Below are 21,033 nucleotides of genomic sequence, written 5' to 3'. Positions count from 1 at the left end.
CAGAAAGGTGGAAGAAGGCTAGGCGCTCGGGGGCGTAAAGGCCGTGAAAAAGGTAAACGAAAGGGAACAGGAAGAGGGAAAGGAAGGCGAGTTCACGGCCGCGTGGACATGTGTGAGAGAACCTTTCACCTGTCGACGCCACGCTTTTTTCTTTCCACTTTCTCCATCGCAAAACGAAGACGACCCGAAAAGGACAGCGGCTCGCGAGAAACTCTTTGAAAAATTATCATTCCGAGCGGAACGCTCGCATAATACCGCGTTTCGTTTGTCTTTATTTTTCAAACTGGCGTCCGTCGACGTCCGGGGTCGCCTTGTCTCGCAAGCCGCTTCCGCGTGGGTGTATTCTCGCGGTCATCTTCGCTTTACGAGCGTGAAAAATACTCGCAAGTACTTTTCCCGTGTCTGGATTCTGTCTTTTGTCTCTTCCTTTGACGACCACGTGTTCCTGTTTTGTACAGGATGCTTCAAAGTGGCGAGATCAAACCGATGGATATGCACCGCGATTCTTATTAGGTTGTCCGAAAAGTTTCTTTCGTTTTATAAGGAAATAATAGACGCACAATGTTCTTTGCTTTATATTAGTTTATCGAATTATGCACGAACGTAATAATAGAAATAAATAAAGAAATGGATCATACATGATTCTATAAAGTAATATAAAATAGAAATTGTTGTTCATTTATTAACTCCTTATTAAACGAAAGAAACTTTTCGGACAACCCAATATAAGAAACGTTGTTCGATTGACGACGAATATTTTCAGACACGAATATTCGGCAAATGAAATTATCAAAGTATTTTGATCCACGAGTAATCGAGTCTTTGGGTAACCTAACAATAAGTATCTTGATCGATGAATAACCAAGTAAATATAGCCACGTGTTTTGACACACAAACGTTTGAAAATTCGTCCTAATCATTTATTTGCCAGCTTTAAGCTCTAGTTCCTCTTTCTGGTCAAACGATGCATCCAAACATAGAAATAAAAAAGCTTATAATAATCGAAAAATAATAAACTCTGCCGGTTTTTCAGACCAGCAGGAAATTTGTTAGCTCGTAAGGTGCATCGAATATATCGCCTGGGTCAAGCACGGTCGACTTACTGCATCGCGTTTTTATCCACGCCCGTTTTTTTTATTATTCCCGTGACAACGCGGAAAAGGGCGAAGCTCTCACTTGCTCAGCCTCTGTTTGCACCCATCTATTTTATAATTGAAAATTCACGTTGAATACCTGTGGCTCGGTCGCATCCCGCGCGGCGCGAAAATAAAAACATTAACCGCTATGTCGCCATACGTTACACAAGACGGTCCATTAAACAGAATCGTTAAGCCGAGTCTGGTCTCTTTTTCCCAGCTGAGTTTGCGTGCACGAAAAAAGGCAACGCTGTTGCACGTTTCCGTCCTCGCGATTACCATTTTACACAGCGTATAAATAATAACGCGTTTAAAAACGCTGCTTCGCGCACAACGAACGATCTCTGCGTTTCATTTCAACTCCTGCATTATGCTTTTTATAGTGTGCCAACCGACTAACTGGACACGTGGCGCACGCTCGAAACGTTTATGCCAACGAACTATTCATAAACGTCTGAGGATTCAGAGAATACGTATTTTCGTGTCGTGGCTCGCTGTACAGAAAGGAATAAATCAGTTGGATGAAAATCGAGCGATCACGAGACCTGTACGGGACCTTTAATTTTTGATCGTGCAATCAACCGCCGGCTATCGATTTCACGCACACGCTCGTCCTTGCGAGTTCTCCAATTAACACGCGACGCACCAACAATACGGTAGATGGTCGGTTTTTGATTGAACGCTCGAGTTTCCCGAATTAAGCTCGATTCAAACTCGGTACGGTCAAATCGCATCAAGTCAGACATCGGTCAAGAGATTTTCATTTGGATTGACCGAACGAACTGCTTACTACGAATGCTCTCATTGGATCACGTGTAAGCGACTTTTGTGTGTAAGATTTGTAGATGAATTTAGCTGCGGAATACTATAATACTATAATCAGGTACTGTGGTGAAAGCTTGATGGTTGTAGGTAATCTGCAGATATTATTTTAAAAATACTGAACCGAATTTCATCTAGATATTATGACAAGTATACCGTATTTTGAATGTTCTATACATTTTTACGCATTATATGCATTCTATGTATTTCGCAGCTTTAAATTTCTCATACGCGCATAAAAATCCGCAGTCCATTTAAAAATAACGTGTCTCGTAAGCGTTCTCATAACATATCGTTTATGTAACCTGTTATTTCTATTTTTCCTACTTACATAAGATATTGTACGCGTATATCGTGTCGTATTTTTATTCGCTTGTAAAATTCTCCTCCAACTTCAATTTTCTATCGTAATAAAGATAGCCAATAAATAAAATGCCATCAGTATCAATCAATTCCAAGGAATCTGTGTTACAGACACATATAGCAACGAGCAAGGAACTCGGGAAGAAAAAGTCGAATCGAATACAGTCAACAAGCAAGCTTCATCGATATAAGATGGGAGAATCTTTCTGACCGATTAACCTCCGCAACGACTCCCCTAACATAGTTTCAAGGGACACAATTTAAGGATGGAAACTGGTTGCTTCGCCAGCACTTAGGCAAGAAGCGAGAGACCCAGGATTTATCGTCGGCATTACGCGAGAATCTAGGAAAGAGAACGGAGAGGAGACAAGCTCGAAGCAGACGTAGGCGGAGCCGAGCTTTCGAGGTCTTCGAAACAAGGAAAATCCCTCTCTTCCCTTCGCTAACCTCTAACCAGGATACCAATGGAAATCGCAATTGTGCAGACAGCGTGATGCATGAGGGACACTTTCGAGATTTTGTTTACGTTATACCGTGTCTTGGTACTGCATTCTCTGTGGTTCATTGAACTGTTGACACTTGAGAGGAGACGATCAATTTTATATCAATTTAGGCTTCTCAGATATCTGGGCATGATTCTGGACAGAAGAATGGCATGGAAATAACATATCGTAGATAAATCCAAACAACTTAGATCAAAATTTAAAAAATTCTACTGGCTCATTGACGGACGTTCCAAACTATGTAAGGTCGTATTAAAACCTGTTTGCACCTATGGAATCCAACCATGGGGAAGAGCAAGTAGTTCAACATAGAGACTCTAAGATCCTTAATACACGCAGCTTGGTATGTTACCGACGAAACGATACATCGCGACCTCAAGATACCCATAATCAAAGAAGATATATCCAAATTCAGTAATAGATACAACATAAGAGTCGAGAACCACCAAAACCCACTAGTTACTCAATTACTTGACACGTCGGATCAGGTCCGCAGGCTAAAAAGACATTACCCTTTAGACTTGAGCACTAGATTCAACCAGAATCAAACGCACGACAAACACTTATTAAACACGACATAGTACCGCGCCAGAAAAATCGACTTATAATTCTCAATGAGAATCGATCGTAAAATCCATCCAAATAGAAAAGAGAAATTTAGAGTTCAATTTCCCATTATAGAATCGTCATGACCAACTCTGTTTTTTGGGGGGAATACTCGATATTATCAACAGAATACATAATGACTTCCCTGTAATCAAGTCATTGCTCTGTATGACGTTTATCGTGCCTTCTGTATAGCTCAATTGCTCTCATTGTATGATTCATTGGAATGGAACGCCTACCTGGAACGGAACCTTGTAATATTTCTCATAATTTTGTGTTCTTTTGAGAAAGAACAAAGGGAAGATAGAATTTTGTAAACAGGAAATAAAGAATATCATAGTATAATTATATAACACAGGTACATCATATAATTTTGTAATGCTAGTATAACACAATTCTATATGAAATGTGAATTTTCTTCCTCGATCGTTTCTAGGTCTGTCGTTCTCGAAATTTTCCGAGAATATTTGATACGTATAATCCTAATTATAGTGAGGATATAAATAAGAAATACGACTCAGGAAGAAAATCGATTTCACGATGAAATAAATATAGTTGTGGATATATATAATAAAGGAAAGTAAATATATTTGTATTAACAACATATTAAAAATTCAATATCTCTAGCATCCTTTAGAATATAAATGTGATATGAATGAAGAATTAAACATGTACAAATGAAAAATAAAATACGTCATCACCTATTGCTTGCAAAGCAAGCGCGCTAAAAATAAATTCATCGCTGGTTCGCTAAATAAAAAATAAGGGATTATAAATTGATTCCCAAAGCGGTAAAAAATTTGAATATTTACAAACTTCCTGACGATAATATTCTCGCGAAAACAAGAAGTCACATTTTAATTTTCATGCAGTTTGGTACTATTTTGTCGAAAGGCGACACAGAAATAGACGACAACAACCCTTCAAATTGGACAAATCCATCGCATACAACGAATAAGAGAAAGTAAGAACGCACTAGTTCTGCTTTAAAACGCGTTTACCGATCGATCATTATTTCTCCCTCTTTCTGGTCAACTTTCGAGCATTATACACTTCATAAATGGCAACGAAGTTAACAAGCGAGCGACAAAATGAAAATCAAGCCCCCGGTTTATAAAACGGGGCCGGGCTAACGATCCCTGTCACGATAAATAAATAAATAAACAAATAAATCCCTTTCGACAACGAACAGAGAAAAGTATCTCGGTGGAATTCCTCCATGACCCGCGTTATCGTACAATTCAATTTATTAATTCACCGATTCACCGTCAGATTTCATGATTTTGGAACCGAAACCACGGGAATCTCGCTGGCAATATTCGCCACCTGGAAAATTCCTCGGCTGCCAAAAATTCCGCGCTCAAAGAATCACGATTTCGTCGGTTGCTGTTGAAATCGATTTATGCCCAGAGAGGGATGATCGACTAATCGGAATGCTTTTAAAGTTGCGTGTAATCTCGATACAGAGAGGTTGACGGATCGAAGAAAGGCCGGAAATCGGAAGAAATCCATCTCCATCGGTAGCTTCGGCGTGTTATCTGATTGTAAATGCTTCGATTCAATAATGTTAATCCCCAAATTCTCATAATTCAAATTGTGATACAATATGGCGAATTTTGTTAATTTCTACTTTGGTTAAGAAATATTTATGAAATATTTGTCGTCTACATTCGATGCAAGAAATATTCGAGTAAACGCTACACGTTTTTGGCTGAAAAAGCTTTACAGCATCCCACTTACAAAGTTGAATATCAAGAAAATCTTTTCAGAAAATCTTCCGTTAAAGAAAAGATTTCTTTCGCGAGGAGAATAGAAAATTTTTTAAAATTCGTCGCATATTATCCGTCAAATTGGTACAACGAATGTACGTAACGAGAAGACTTGGAGATGGTTCAAAGTAAAAGCTATAAAACACCACTGTACGTTTGAAACGGATATACAAAGTTTCCAGTGCAGCTAATAGATCAAGTTGACGTCGAAACGTGCTTAATTAGAAGCTACGTCGATGAATGGTACTCCAAAGAAGTTATAATACAAACGTAATTGAATGAAGAGATCGTTTCACAAAATTGAAAGTTTAGTTGAAATAAAAGAAAAATTCTACTTGTTATATTACAATCAGGTTGATGTTTTTAAAAGTTAAAGCAACTCTACCTGAAACGTGTACGATTGTAAAGTGGGACAGACTTTACATCGAGAAGTCTTGTTTATCGCTAGAATCGTAGTTGTATTTCGTTGAAATCGTCGTGAAGATGTATCAGGCAAAGGAACAGGTGCAACGAAGATGAAGAGCCAGGAAAGCTCACTTTAAAAAGAAGCACGAATGAACGAGAAGATCTCCTAGCAGGTTGTATACGTAAAGGAGTCGAACATTAAATATAAAAATGTAACAAAATGAGGCAAACTAAACGTAAAACCAACGAAAGCAATGGGAATACGAGAACTACACGTAAGAGTTTAAAACGACGCAAAATCGTAGAACACAATAGAGAAATTGAAGCTACAGCGTAAAAACAACTGTACAGAACTACTGCAAGTTTACACAGAGATGAACGAAAAATCATTGAGAAACAAAAATCGAAACTAAACCGAAACTAAAGGAACAAACATTGAAATAGAAAAATGAAAGCTTGCGAAGGACATACCAACCACTCGCAGCAATTTCCGAAACAGGAAGAGAAAGAAAAGAAAAATACACAGAGATTTTTACTCAAATATTTCATACGCTATGTGAATGCAGATTTTTCTTTATTTTTTCACTTCTAAATTTCCTATGAATGCATAAAAATCTAATTATTAGTTATATCGTAAAAGAAACTTACTATAAACGAAATTAGAAATACCCGAACACCTATGAACGACGTTTCGTCTTCAACTTTAAGTCTTACTCTCGTATCAGAGAAAAAGTAACAAATACGAACATGGTTCTCAAAAAGGAAGAAAAAAAAAGAAAGAAAGAGAAGTAGAAAGAAAAGAGAAATATAGGAAAAGCTGTACTAAAACAGTTCGTATACTAAACGTGAAAGAAGAACTGAAAGAAGAAGGGAGAAGGGCCTCGCAGCCGGGGCATGTGCCGTCGAAACTTTTAAATGAAATTCCTCGAGAATAACCAGGACGCGTTCATCCCTTTATACCCAACCGTAGAGCGGAAAAGGTGTGTCGACGAGCCTGCGTGTCGATTTGCACACACATTCGCCATCCCATGCAACAGAGGGATTCCTGTTTAGAAAGCGGCAGAGTTCGCGTTTCGCTACCTCGACACGAGGCGAAAACGTCGTCTGTGGAATGTTAAAACGGCGTTGGCGGACTAAAACGACGCAAGATAGGGAGGAAACTAGGAGGAATCGAGAGTAAAATGTTCCACTGTATTCCTTAATATTTTTTACCCTTGGACCTGCTGCTGTTCCACGTCTTCTGCTGATATTCTCTTATCTGGCCTCGTTTCCGGTTCTAAGGGGCACTCTCACTGACTTCCGTTTCAACGAAGATGCTCGGTGCAGTTCGAGCGTTCGAATTCCGACGAGGATCGTATAATTTTATGAAGGGATCGATGGTCTGCTAGTTTATTAGTATTCCAGATACGTTTCCACCCTGTTCGATAAGACTTTAATGATTCGAAGGGCGATGGTGAATGAAAGGGGATGGTCTTGCTCGCGATTGATTCGTTTTCACGCAAAGTTATGAAGATTTCTTGTCCAAGATTTTCAGTTCTTGCGGATGAATCTCTTCGATTATTGCAGTATATGAATACTGCAATAGATACAATGCCGTGCTAATGTGTTTTACATCTACTGTATATACGCAAGAAGAGTAGAAAAATGAAAACGTCATAGCAATTATCAAAGCTATCAACCACGTTGCATCCAGCAATTCCACAGACGAGCTCAACTTCCAGTAACCTCGTTTGCTCGAAATTCATCCACGGAGAATCGAAACCTTCGTGATCTTTCAAGATACTCGGGGGATCTTTAAGTTCGCGGAAGCTAGTCACAGAACACTGCCACGTCTCGGGCCTATAAATCCCCTGTCGCACTGTGGAGCGTGCGAAGTCACGCGAATCCTCTGCGGCAATTTCGTCGTCCGCATCTCGGAAACAGATCGATCCAAGCGACGATGAAACGTCTCTAGTCCAATCACGATGGTACCGCGTAAGTCACGCTGTCAACGGTCCCGTTAAGAGATCGATACGTCTTGCCAGCTAGTCGTTCCGTCCTCCACGTTGGAAAAACTTGCGCTTATCCGGAAGTCAGGCACGCTCCAAAGGTTGCAACGGAATAGGAAATCGGATGGAGGCAGAGACGGGAGGAATCGTAGGTATTCGACACGGAGCCACAGTCGCAGACGACCCACGATAAGTCTCCTTAATTAGAATCTTATCGGAATAAGCTCCAGACGCGCTTGAATGCCGGCTGTGCCGGAAGTAGCCTCTTAGAGATCGGTGACGAACGAAATGCGATTTCGGTGCTTAATTTGTTAGGAGAAGCTAGGTTATTTGTTCGTTGTGTTTTAAAGTGTTCTAGTAATACCAATATTTTAACTATTCTTATTTATCATTAAATACACGTCTGCAGTAAATATATCATCATAATATCTGGATACATTTTCAATTTGATTTCAAATTTTGTCAATGTAATCACGACACTGTTGTCTTATTACGATGCTCGTTACACGCTAATGAAATTTCCAAACTTTTCGTCTAACACGCGTTATATATATATATTCGTAAGTGTTCAAAGACTCGCGTGTACCATTGTACCTTAAACGATCGAAATATACCGGAAGAGTGACATCGGATCTTCAACGAGGCGAGTCGCGTTCCAAAGCATCGATTTAACGCGATCGTGTTTCTCAAACAAAATTTGCATACTCCCTCTGCGCCCCGGCAAAATTTCTGTTTTCCAGGAACATTAATCTCTGTACAGTTAGGTGATCGCTATTCAAAATTCTGTTCTACGTAGTTCGTGTTTCAGCGTCGAGCGTGCACTTAAATCGTGAACACCCTGCTGTGAAATTTTCCTAGATGTACGTCGTTTCCCGATCTTTGCCGACCGTGAACGCGTATGTATTTAAACCACCGACCACGATGTTTCTCAAACACGATTTGCATACTCCACTTACGCAAAATATGTATTTCCCAGAGAACGTTAACGTCCCTATAGCAACATTGTCCCGTGAATTTCACCGTAATCTCTACCCTTCACACGAGTACCTGCTTGACACTTTCGGAAACGTTTCTACTCAAAATGGTAATTTTAGTATTTTTGAAAATTGATTTTTTTTTTTTTTTTAAAGAGAAGTCTCGCTTTTTTAAGATAGGTTTGGAAAATACATCAAGGAAATGAACATCTGCCTAAGAACATCTGTTGAAGAAAATGATCAAATGATTTTCTCTAAGAAAGTTATTAAAACCTAAATTAAATGTTTTTGATCGAAAATTAAATTTTTGTCTCCTAATTACAATGGATAAAAATAATCACCGACACGTACTTTTCGCCAGAAAATATTTACCCTAAAAAATACTAAAGCAATTAAATTTTATTTATCGATCGACCGTCCATCTAATTTGTCCATCTAAATGTCTTCATTATGTGATAAATTTTCAATTTTTTTTGGTGCAGCGACTTATTCTGATGATATACACGCGTCTAGGAAACTGCTATGGTTTCCTTGCACGAAGTTTTTAATCTTATATTATTCATCAACTTTGTTGCATCGCGATTACAATTTCACTTGCAGCACTGTTTTTTACAGAACCGAAACTCGCATAATAATTTTCTCTTTAACAAGCATGTATTTCAAAGCTTACATGCTTTGAGATTTTCAATCTTTTAAAAAGTTATTTTATTGTATATGTAGTACCGTGTCACCAGGAAACTCGTATAATGCTCTGTCGCAAGGTCTTTATTTTACAGCCTCGAAGCAATGGTACGACATGATTCCCCTTTGAAAAGGGTTTTCCATGTATTTCAATAAAATTTCTATCTTTTAATCTCCATGCAAATACACGTATTTTACAAAGTTACATTCCCCAAAGGGAATTTCCATACTTCGTTCACGGTTACCTCTCTCTTCGAAGTACATCAGCCTCTTCGTATGTAAATAAAGTAAATCTTACAACGTCGAACAACAAATTTTTGCTAATTTATGCTTTCAATAAAACAGACCTAAATACTAAATACTCGAGCCATTAATTTTCAGAGGATAATGTTCTTCAACAAGCCAGCTTTCAACCAGCAAGCAAAATAATTAAAAAATAGTCTCTCTTCCATGAACATTAAATATTTTCACTGTTCTTGACTCTGTTACAGTCCTCGGATGTTTTATGTCCCAATTTCAGTCCTCGTTCGATAAGGGACAACGGAAAGGATTTTGAATGTTTTACGAAAAATTTGTATAGAAAATTGGAACGAGAAATTAAACGTATCGATAACCATTCTTTCATACTTTTCCCAAACGATAGACATTAATGGGCAGATGGATGTTTTCAGAAGAAATTTTCATAATAGGTATTTTTATAATAGGCAAACATACCTGTACACACGTGATACGTCAGTAACAAGCATTATTAACGTCATATTATTAGGTATTATAATGTATGTTTAATGTCACATGTTTCCATGATAGGTATTATCGTGTAATTTTCATAACAGATACTTCCATAATAGAAATGTAGATATTTTTTATCATCCACTAAAAAGATACTTCCCTCGATCTTAAGAAATTTTTCCATATAAAGTCTAGAACTACAAGTTTATGATCTTGGGTCGAACATAAATAACATTCAAGATCAAAATCTCTACTTTTCTAGGAAATGTTCATTTTTGTCAATGTGCAAGGAACAGCGATTCTTCGAAAAAGAAAAAAGAAAAAATAAAATTCCTGGAAGTTTGGTTCGCGAACGTATACTTTCGCGTTATTAAGTTTAATATGTAGTTTGAAGCATGTGAACCCGCATTTACGGATAAGAACCGATAATCCGGCCGGAAGACGAAGAAACGAGCGTGAAATACGGCGATCCCTTGGCCGACAGTCGTGAAAATTTTCCGGGATACCGAGTCGATCGTTTCCCGGGACAACCGACGAAATTTCCGGATATCGCCTGTGATATTTTCGTCGCTTTTGTTCGTTCTCGCGATCCACTTCGCGCTATGTTTTTTGCCTCTTCTTCCATCTTCTTTTTTTATGGTGAATGGAGACGGCAGGGGAGGGAAAAATACGTGAAAATATATTTTTCAAGCGATGATTCGTGTTTTTCGAGAGAAAAGGACTAAAAGTAAAAAGTGCCGCTGTATTTGTTGAAACGTTGAAGGTAACACGATGAGTTCATTATGAAAACCAGAGAACTTCTTCTATCCCTTGGAATTAGACATCTATTTTCTGGAATTTGCTGTTTTCAGGACAACAGATTTTTTTCGTGAGACTTCAAGTATTAGTCGGTTCGTTAATAGTTTGTAGTTTCAAAACGATCAATAATAACATAAAAGGAACGTGTTTAAGAGGACGCTACAGCGCGGCAAAATAAAATATCCTGGTAATTTTAACATCAATGAGCGATACCTTCGAGGAACGGTGAAATAATTTCAGAATGGAAGAAATATTTTAGCGAGATTTGAAACTTTGGTACATCAGTGATTAAAATATGGCTGGCTGGCTGTGTGATAGCTTCGAACGAATGTTAACTCTGGAACTGAAGCAGGGAATATTTTTCAATCACGCGGGATGGATCTCGTCAAAGGTGCTAAAACCTTTATATAGACTAATTGCGAACATTAATATTTGAAAATGAACATAATATTAATACGTACGATATAGTTAATTACATTATATGGAATAGATTGTTTGCAGTGAAAGAAGAGGGATCAACCTCGAGGAATTAGAACCATATACATAATTCAATTTGTACATGGAAACATCAACCAAGAAGCGAAAATAATACACATTGATGTAAAACAAATATAGAGAATTTCACAGTAGATTCAAATATTAAATATAATTTTAAATAGATTTTCAAATTTTCAAATATTAGATAGATTTTTGCTTATCGGCTTCCTCTAAATCTTAGATGCCATTGATCTCTGGCTGTAAAATTTGAGGTGATTATGAGTATCGTGAGGATAACCGTCGTCGGTTTCGTCTTCGACTCGACACAGAGAGTTGTTTTTCGTTTCGTAGCGCAGGATCGAATAACCCATCCAAGAACAAACGAATTCTTTCTTTCGGTGCCCATCGACATCCCCACTAGAACGCGACGCGCTCATTAGAAGTACCGTGACAGATGCCACGTGCGTGCTCTTCCGAGAATTTGGCTGAGGAAAACATGGGGATATCGATGACACAACGGGCACGCCGATGCTGCGCTCTTGGCGGCCTAACACCTCGCATCGCGAAGCCAGCGGAAAATTCCGTGGCGGGTGCCGTCACAAATTAATCACTCGCGATTCCTCGAATCTCGAAACAGATCGTTCTGGCTGCTGTATCGATTTAAAAATAATAACGACGACGAAGTTGAGAGTTTCTTTCAAACGACGCGTGGTTCCACGAACATCAGAAAACTTGCCCAGACAAAACCTGATATCGTTTCCTTTTTATGTACCTCGCCGACCAAGTTGCCAGCGTAAAGTAGTGCGACGTATCGTACGATTATTCCTCGACTTCGCTTCCTCTTACGACGCTACAACCCTCGAACAAGCCCATCGACCGTATGTATCTCGACCAGAGCAAGAAAATGATCCTGCTTCGTTAATTATAGATGCACCTCGGTCAATGCATCGAGCGTGTGCACACGCCACAAGAGGCTGCGTGCGATTATCGAGATTTCAGAAGTGGCTCGAGGGGATCTTGTTGCGGTAAAGTCTGCCGTGAGTTTTGTGGAGCTGGCGTTTTCTGATTTATTAAAGAGATGCTCGATCATTTGTTCATTTTACGTCTCGTCATCTTCCTTCATGTTTTATTTCTCTTTCGTAGAATTTTGTTGTTCACGTCGAAAGTTTCTCCGTGATCATAACGATTTTACACTCGTAGTATACGAAATTTTCTCTTAGTTTAGAAGGATGTCTTTGAACGTGGAATTTCTTCTTTTAAGAATGTAACCTCCCCGAATTAAAAATGTACAGTACCTCTGAATTGTGAATTTTTTTAAAATTCAATCCTCTTTTTCTTAAATTTACCATTCCTCTGGTCGTTATTAAGAGCAACCGGTATTTTATAATCTGTTTAAAAAGAATTTTATTTTCTTGAATGTTATTGAAATTAGAATCCTCTGCTTTGGGATTTATAAATCAGAATTTTTCCTCTTATTTAGAGTTACCTGCACGACCAGATATTCAGAATTACCCATACTTATACCTAGACGACAAGTTTATTGCCATTTTTTATTCGAATTATTATCAAGAACCGCGATTGAGGGAAACTCTGGAAAATTGAAAGAATTCTGTGCAATTTGCCTCTATCATCATTCATGCCTATCCTGGATGATTCAGAAACAAACAACAATGCACCTTACTTGAAAATTCCTTTGAAAAAGAAACCGGTGCAGACGCCAACAATCGGGAGAAAATCTGAAAATAACACACGGCCATTACGCTGGTTTCTCGTAAACGGGCGCATTTATTCCACGGAAGCAAAAGAGTCTTCTATTGGCTTCCTCGAGATGAATTCAAGCGAAACGCGGCGTACTCGAGCGGATCTACGGCGACACAAAGCCTTATACGCGGCTTTCAGTTAACGATACGTGCGTTAAAGCGGGCTGGAAATGTAAATATCGCGTGTCGCGCATTGATGTCCCCCGTAAAACCAGCTGGCAGAATTTCTGGTTCCATTTGGCCGGTGTCGAGAACGATGGAAAATGGAAGGTCGCGTACGAGAATTTAACATCAGAGATCGCGGAGTACTTGCCTCTAGGAAAATTGAATTACGACGCCGTTTCATACGAGAAAGGGATGCAGTTAAGGTGTCCACTTTGTGTTTAATATCGTGTCCCTGCGGCTGTTCAAAGTGAGGTACTACAACTTTAGGAAACAGATTTTTATGCCCCGAGTTTGAATAATAAATTCTGCAGTAAATTCCGGAAATTCGTTGCCGACAACGTGAAAATTCAATTTTTTTTTTTTATTTTTCAGCTCGGTGAGGAATTTTTGTCGCCTTTGTATCTTCCATAATGATAACAAGGTTTTATTTGGTGAAACACGGATCTTTAATTCTTTATCGTTGCGAGAAATTTTTGTTAATTTCGTATTTTTGTAGAAAAATTCAGATTTAATTCCGCGATAAAATTCCGAGAAGTTATTGTCATTAGTCTGTGTGAAAATTATTTTTATCAAGCGACTTGAAACGCCAGTTTTGAATTTTTAATCGCGAAAAATTTTAGCTCTCCGAGAAGTCCTCGTATTTAATTATTCGACACCGCTACTGCTTAATTAACAAACTCTTTTCGGAATAAATTTAGAATTAAACGGCATGACGAATGTGTTTAAATGAATAATATTGTCTAACGCTTCTGCACAGGATTGGTTCTTTCCATTTTAAGTGTCATGTCGTTTAGAAGATCCGTAATATACGAAATGGCAGATTATTTTTCCAGATCTGTTCTCTTTGCGACAGATAGAGTTGAGACAACTTCTTTCCCAGCGTTTTTTTTTTTTTTGCCTGTCGCTTAGGTGAGCGACACGTATTTCCCGAGTAAAGGATGAATTCGTCGCGAAAATGGCTGGGGACCCGCTAAATGACGACCGTTGGCCAAGAGAATTTTTGAAACGTGACGAGAGACTCTATGAGATGGAGGAATCAGAGGGAATTTTTCATCTAATATCTTCTGTTAGACTGTAGCAATATTTCGGTACGATGAAGCGTACTTTGTTTGATAATTAATTTGCATGATAATAATTAATGCTAATGATACGATAAATCGGGCGAGAATAATTCGATCGATACGAATCAAATTTAATTTAGATTTATTTTAACGATCTTATGTCGGGTCAGGTAATTTTATCTCCTTAATTTTTTATTGATAATTACTAATGGAATGAGCGATATTACCATTTTTATCGATTTAATTTAAAACTAATATTATTAAGTCATTAATTCATTACGATTTAAACAAATTGTAAATTAAGTTTAACCATTTCTCAGCGGGAGTTGTATCGTTGTTGCCATTTTAGAACATTTTACTATATAATATAGCTTACTAATTAAGTTTACTGGGGTTAACATTATCTCGCACGCGGAAACAGACGAGGAAAAGACTCAAAGCAGCCTGTAATTATTTCAATACTTTCATAGCTCCTGCGACAAACCGTGTCATCTTGGAAACTCCCAAACTATTAAGCAATCGTTCAGAAGCTCCTAATTATCACGAAGTCGGATAGAAGTGCTCAGGTTCGGCCATAATTAATAGAGAAGCATCTCAGATTACCGGACGAAGCTTGAACTCCTCTAAATTCTCGCGGAACTAATAAGCAGACCGTGGGTTTTTATGCAAATTCATATTCTTGAGAATATGATAACAAAAAAGAATAAAATAAAATTCCGCTAGAAAATTGTTTTTGTCGAGGTTGACTGATAGAGTGGAACGAGTGGATAAATTTTTAATAGAAAAATATATTGAAATAAGTATAGGTGTAAGTATAAGTACAGATATAGTGTATACTGATCTAGATCCTCACTCTTTCAGTGTTACAATACAATAGAAAGGACGATAGAGAGCACGTTCATATATTTACAGCAAAGGACATTACAAAAAGTTAACGTTGGTGTGTAGCTCTAGCTGAAGGCTACAAGAAACAGCAATAGAAATCTACTTATAGCTCTTTCGTTTCTAGACCTTGTAACCCAAAACAAAATTTATATTCAAAGGCACAATAATATGCACCTCCCCTTATTTTGAATTTTTGTTTAATTAAATTCTATTCTCTTCGTAACATTCGAACTCCAGGTCGCGAATATACAAAAGAACAGGTGCAGAGTTTTACCTATCAATTATTGTAGAAAACAAAAATTATTAACAAAAGTATATTGATAAGGGGAGGACTTTTCGATTAATTACACACCTTTGCGAGTTCCGTGCCGCATTTCGAGCGATTTCCATTCCGTAAGACCCGCACAGGTTTGTCAAGACGCCTCCGCGTGCGTTTTGCGTCCATTAATTACTCGGCCGCTTTTGTTCTGGCGGAAGTTCGTCGCGCGAAACGGGTCTTAATCACCCTTACGACGCCGACCGTGAATAATTAACGCGTCGTTGCGGCAAGGTAAACTGCTTTCTCCTTTCTCCTTTCTTCGCCGACTCCTGTTTTTTCTTTTTCATCGTCTTCCTTCGTACGCTGATAATAGCTTACTTTTCTGGCCGCCGGCTAATCCAATTTGCCCCCGCGAGAAGCTTCGGGTTAACATCGTGTAGCCCGAGCGATTTATGAACGTCACGGTGGAAGGAAACGTAAACGAGCGTGTATGGCGCTCGTGTGGGACACCTTGGGGTGAGAGCTTGACCAGCAAAGCGTCTAACGAGACAGCGGTGTTTATGCGATGTGGCTTTTTTTTTCGAAGAATAGGAGGATTTACGGAGGAGGAGGAGGTTTTGTTTAGTCATCTTGGCATTAACTATACTTGGTTTTCTCTCCTGTTTTATCTTTATTTTTAACGTAAAATAGCAATATCATCAGTAAAATTATGAAACCAGTGGAAACAACGAGTATTAGCTTTCTTTTCATCGCGATTACTAAAGTCGCGTACTTGCCTTTGGCAAAATTGAATTACGTATACTGTACGCCTATTTTAATTTCATCGTACCATTTTAATTCTTTTTCAATTCTACGTTTCTCTTAGCTATTGAACGCTGTTTAATGCAAATCTCACAAACTATTATTTCCCGCCGCGATCCCAAAGAATTAACGCTAACCCTAATAATCCCTTCGTCATTATACGAAGCAGCTGGAAAGGTATTTCTGCGCGCTCCAACTAGTTCAACTATTTTCTATCGTCGTTTCTGACCCCATAGCCAGCCCCTATTTTCCAGCCGCGGCATTTTGTGGTTTCTAACGACTACGATTAACGCGTTATTGCGCGATTCTCGTGAGATTGTACATGCCGTTCTGCCACGAATCACGATGGCTCGATCGATATCCGTTTCCGGTTCAGACGGAAGAGTCACAGGCGTTGTTCACGATCGCTACAGCGACGCTCTCGCTTACGGTGGTTTACGCCAATTTCGAGATACACACGCCACAGGGATATTGGAACGCTGCTAATATAGCGACCAGTCGTCGTGCACACGCCTTGGAGAACGTGCTGTCGCGGTTCCCAATGGAAGATCGGTGTATCTGTAGAGAAATCGAGGACGGAGCACGCGTTTCGTCAGGTCTGCTCGATTTAATCGAATTTATTTCAAATGGAAAGCAGTAGAGGCGTATAAAGTGGCATAAGTTATAGTCTTATAAATTCACGAGAAATTTGATGTTGCATAGAGTGCATATAACACGCAAATATGTGCGCGAGTATCCTGGCTGAAGTACATTTCGCAATATCTGGGATTATATTTTGGGGGGAAAATAACTTTCCAAGTTCTATCTTTCAATTATATTCTTTCTTCCTGTTTCGTTCTATTAATAACATGATATTTATAAAAGTTATATCAAAATCATAGTTTATATCGATAAACGAGACTCCATTGGTACACGCATGATTACGTGTATCGTTAAGAAGAAAGGAAGGAAAGAAAACAGAGAAAACATAAAGAGCGGAATAAAGATGCATCACGAGGAGCGAGGAATTTCATTTTGCCTTATCATTCATGGAAGAACGTAATAATGGTCAGAAGAGCCAGGAAACCGCATTTAAGAATTTATCTTGTTACACTGCAAGTGTGAACCGTCGTAATTACGCGAAAATTATGCAGCGCGATCCTTGAGTCGTATTCGTTCGACCTGGTATACTCGAAATTTTCTCTGGTTAATCAACGTGTTACCAGAGACACTTTAAAATGTTGCTTTAAACTGGAAACAAAGTTACGAATATTTTCCAACAATCTCTCGGAGTAGACCGAGTAAAAGTAGTTCGTCTTTCAGTTCCCCTTTCTTCGAAAAACTTCGAAATATTTGCCCCTCGACAAAACGATTCCTGAAACTTCTAAAATACTAACTCTTTCATTTCTGTATGTAGATCGATTTTTTTTTTTTTAACAAAGTTGATACACTATCGGGATTGAGTTAGACAAATTTACCAAATGTCCAGCTGGACAAATTGTAAAGTACAAATTAAATAATAATAAAAAAAGAAAAAAAACTATCAGGCGTTCAAAGAAGCCCTACTTTAAGCGCTTCGTTCTTGGAGAATCTTCGAAAAACATTTGTTTCCAAAGAGGGTAAATTTTTCTCAAAGAAATAACTTTCCTGATTTGTTGCAATTTATAATATTTTAAGATTAACTTTTTTACTTTCGTATAAATCACAATTTCTTTGAACAAGATTTATACACTATGAAGTTTCTGCAGAAATATCATCGTTATTATCATCGTCATTCTTGTTCTACCTTGAAGAATTTTCCAAATATTTTTCTCAAACAAATTTAAACAAAGCGCGGCGTTATTTTCACGCGGCTTTCTTTACCAAGTTTGTTTTAGTACCAACGTTTAGAGATTAAACGTCATCGCGCGGTTTGTACGATATTTCTTCGTTATTTCAAACACGCAGGAGCGTCATTTCCTATTCACGCGCTGTGCCGCTTCGTGATTTATCCACGGTTCTCGGCGACACGCTAATTCCTCTGCTTAAACCCGCGTTCGATCATTTATACACCCCCTTGCTACGTGTTTGCTGTATAACGACAGCAAAATCTTCGGTTCTGGCCTTAATCGATGTTCGTCAGTACGTTTATGATGATGCTACGGATTATCGAGTGAAATCACATAGGAAAGTTATGTAATCCTTTAGGACGTTGCAAAATTGAATTCTAAATCGATATCGCTACGTCAAACTCAATCGCAACAGTTTCAAACAAATTTCGGATACTTGCATAGATCATTTCGTTTCAAACAGACGAATATTAATTTGATTACTCTAGTTTCCGATCTTCATTTGTATCCTATAGATCGTGTATTCGATCCTTGTTACACGTTACAGTATTGTAGTATCGTGGACAGATTGTCTAAGGTACGCAGAAAAATACAGGGGAAGAAACGGCAACACATCCGAACCAGCTGGCTGCTGAAGCGAGCAAAACTCTCATAGAAAGAAGACTAAAAAGAAAACACCCCACTGACCTCGCTAGAGAAATAAAATAGTCAAACTCGAAGATGATATCCCGCTGGGGGTGGCCATCCACATGTTATTTAGCAATTAAGTTAGAAAAATTTACCAAATGTCCAGCTGGACAAATTGTAAAGTACAAATTAAATAATAATAATAAAAAAAAAGATTGTCCAAGAAATAAACAATGTTGAGAGAAAGCCTAAGTGCGGACAAGCCAAAAGGGTCTGGAAACTTCAACGGACCGAGCGGCCCATCAATGTATCGTCGGTCCTTCGGTCGAATAGTTAGGCGAAAAAAGGCCTACGTAGCCGCGGACGATTGCGGAACGCGTACGTGGTGAGACTATGAGAAAAGACAAAGGGATGCTTAAGGGAAAAAGACGAATTAACAGGCAGTCGTGAGTTGAGAAGTCAGAGTGTGGTCAGCGTTGTCAGAGAGTGTTGTAAGCGTTGTCGAGGAGGGTGAACCGCGCGAAAGAGAGCGTTGGAGCCGTGGTGACGAGAGTTGTAAGTCAACTATTTAGTTGTCTTAGTCATAGCACATTACTTTATTTAGTTCACTGTTTAATCGATTCTAAATAAATAAAAAAAGTCCTAAAGTATCGAATTCTGCTTTTCCTGGTGTATATGATTCCCAATACAATTTGATATAATGCAGCATTACGTACAGATATACATCGTATCGCAGGGAGAGACACAGAAAGATCTTTCGTGCATTACACGATCAAATTACACAGATAAATAAACTCCGGTATCTGAAAAAGTAACACATCATCCATAACTTACTGACGTATGTATATGACATTCGAATTAATCCAAAATGATCCAGCACGCTCGATAAATCATCGTACACGCTCGCGCAAACCTCAAATACACATCGTTTCCTGCGGTAGATCCATTCATCCTTCCATCGTTATCCCCCGGGCATCTCTCGTTCTCCACGCATTCATCAACGTATATAGTACACGTTTCTCAGAATTGACGAGTTCTACGCAGCAGTCGAAATTAGCACGAGAGTACCATTCGACGTGCGATCAGCAAAATAAACCCGGCTTGCACGCCTAACTCCTTTTCCGGTTGGTCGCACCTTCTGTCTAACCCTCGTTCGCCTACGTCGCCGAAACGATAACGTAACAACGTATTACGACGTGTAAACACAGAACGACAGAGATCCGGCGCGTGGAAATGAGCGAAATAATCCCCACAGCTTACGTTGCTCTAAGATTTCGCGAAGCCACCGGTCGGCAGCCTCGTAAATTTCCGCGGCTCAGCACATAAATTACACCGTTTCGCTATCTTCTTTATTCTCCCGTCGTATTTCCGTCTATTCCGTGACTCGTTATACGACTTACGTCGTCTCGTGACAACGATCGAAAAGATGCGACGCTAATTCAGTACGTTCAGGGCGACTAGAGGAATTTAGAGGAGAATCGTATTTGATTATTCTGATCTTGCTCCGAAGATTTTGAAATATTGTTTCTATTTAAGAGAGGGTATTTAGTATCTCGTTCGTAAAAATTTGTGTAAGTGTATCTTATAGTTGAGAGGCTTTTCAAGCGTTTTATTCGAAGAACTCTTTTGGCATCGATCAATTTCTCCATGTATTTGTAGATTTTTAAGGAAATGCTTAAGCAGTTGAAGAACAGATTTACAGTAACGATTATATTTTCCAATATAGTAGCAGCTTGAATCTAAATCAATCTTTCATTTCTGTAGCATTACTGCAATTGATTGAGAATTACATTGGTAACAGATAATTCGTTGCTATTCCGCGTAAAATAGTGTTTCGCATATATTATCATAAAAAGCTCGATACATTTCTTGCAGAAATAATAAGCGTGTCTGGAAATGGGGAAGAATTACCATTTACAGATTAGCTAGTTCATTATGTACCAAACGAACACATTGACACACATTATTATACGATATTTAACACAGTATTAAATACTCGTAGATGATATACGATTAGGAAATACGTGAATGATATAAAAAGATATAAACGATATTTGACGCTGTCTTGCTGTTACAGGAATAAAAAAAGGCGAACAAAATGGCTTTGAATTCTTCTAGAGGAGGTGCTATCTTCTGAATGCACAATGAAATCACATGGCACGAAATAGAACTGCTAGCCCAGAACACCCAACAATCTCACCCCCAAACCATCTCTGTGAAATCGCCGCAACAACCTTGCCTTCTTGCCAAGCTGAACCATCGCCGCGTAAATTGTCCCATCTTCCCATACTCCTTTGCATATAGCGTTTGCCTGCAAAAACTGACAAACGCTTGCCAGCAAGTGCGGGAGACGCGTCAAATTGCCAGACTAAGTTACAATTCCAGCGCTCTTTGCGTCAGAATTCTCCTTTTGAAT

General features: G+C 38.7%; 1 protein-coding gene across 4 annotated transcripts in view; it reads right to left on the bottom strand.

The window, feature by feature from the left end:
- LOC122571077 (connectin-like) overlaps positions 1-21,033 on the bottom strand; it is a 348,033-nt gene that overhangs the window by 133,439 nt on the left and 193,561 nt on the right. The gene's annotated exons all lie outside the window — the stretch shown is intronic.

Source organism: Bombus pyrosoma, linkage group LG9 (assembly GCF_014825855.1).
Source record: "Bombus pyrosoma isolate SC7728 linkage group LG9, ASM1482585v1, whole genome shotgun sequence".
Lineage (NCBI taxonomy): Eukaryota > Metazoa > Arthropoda > Insecta > Hymenoptera > Apidae > Bombus > Bombus pyrosoma.
The sequence above is the reverse complement of the archived record's forward strand: the minus strand, read 5'-3'. Positions and strand labels throughout refer to the sequence as shown.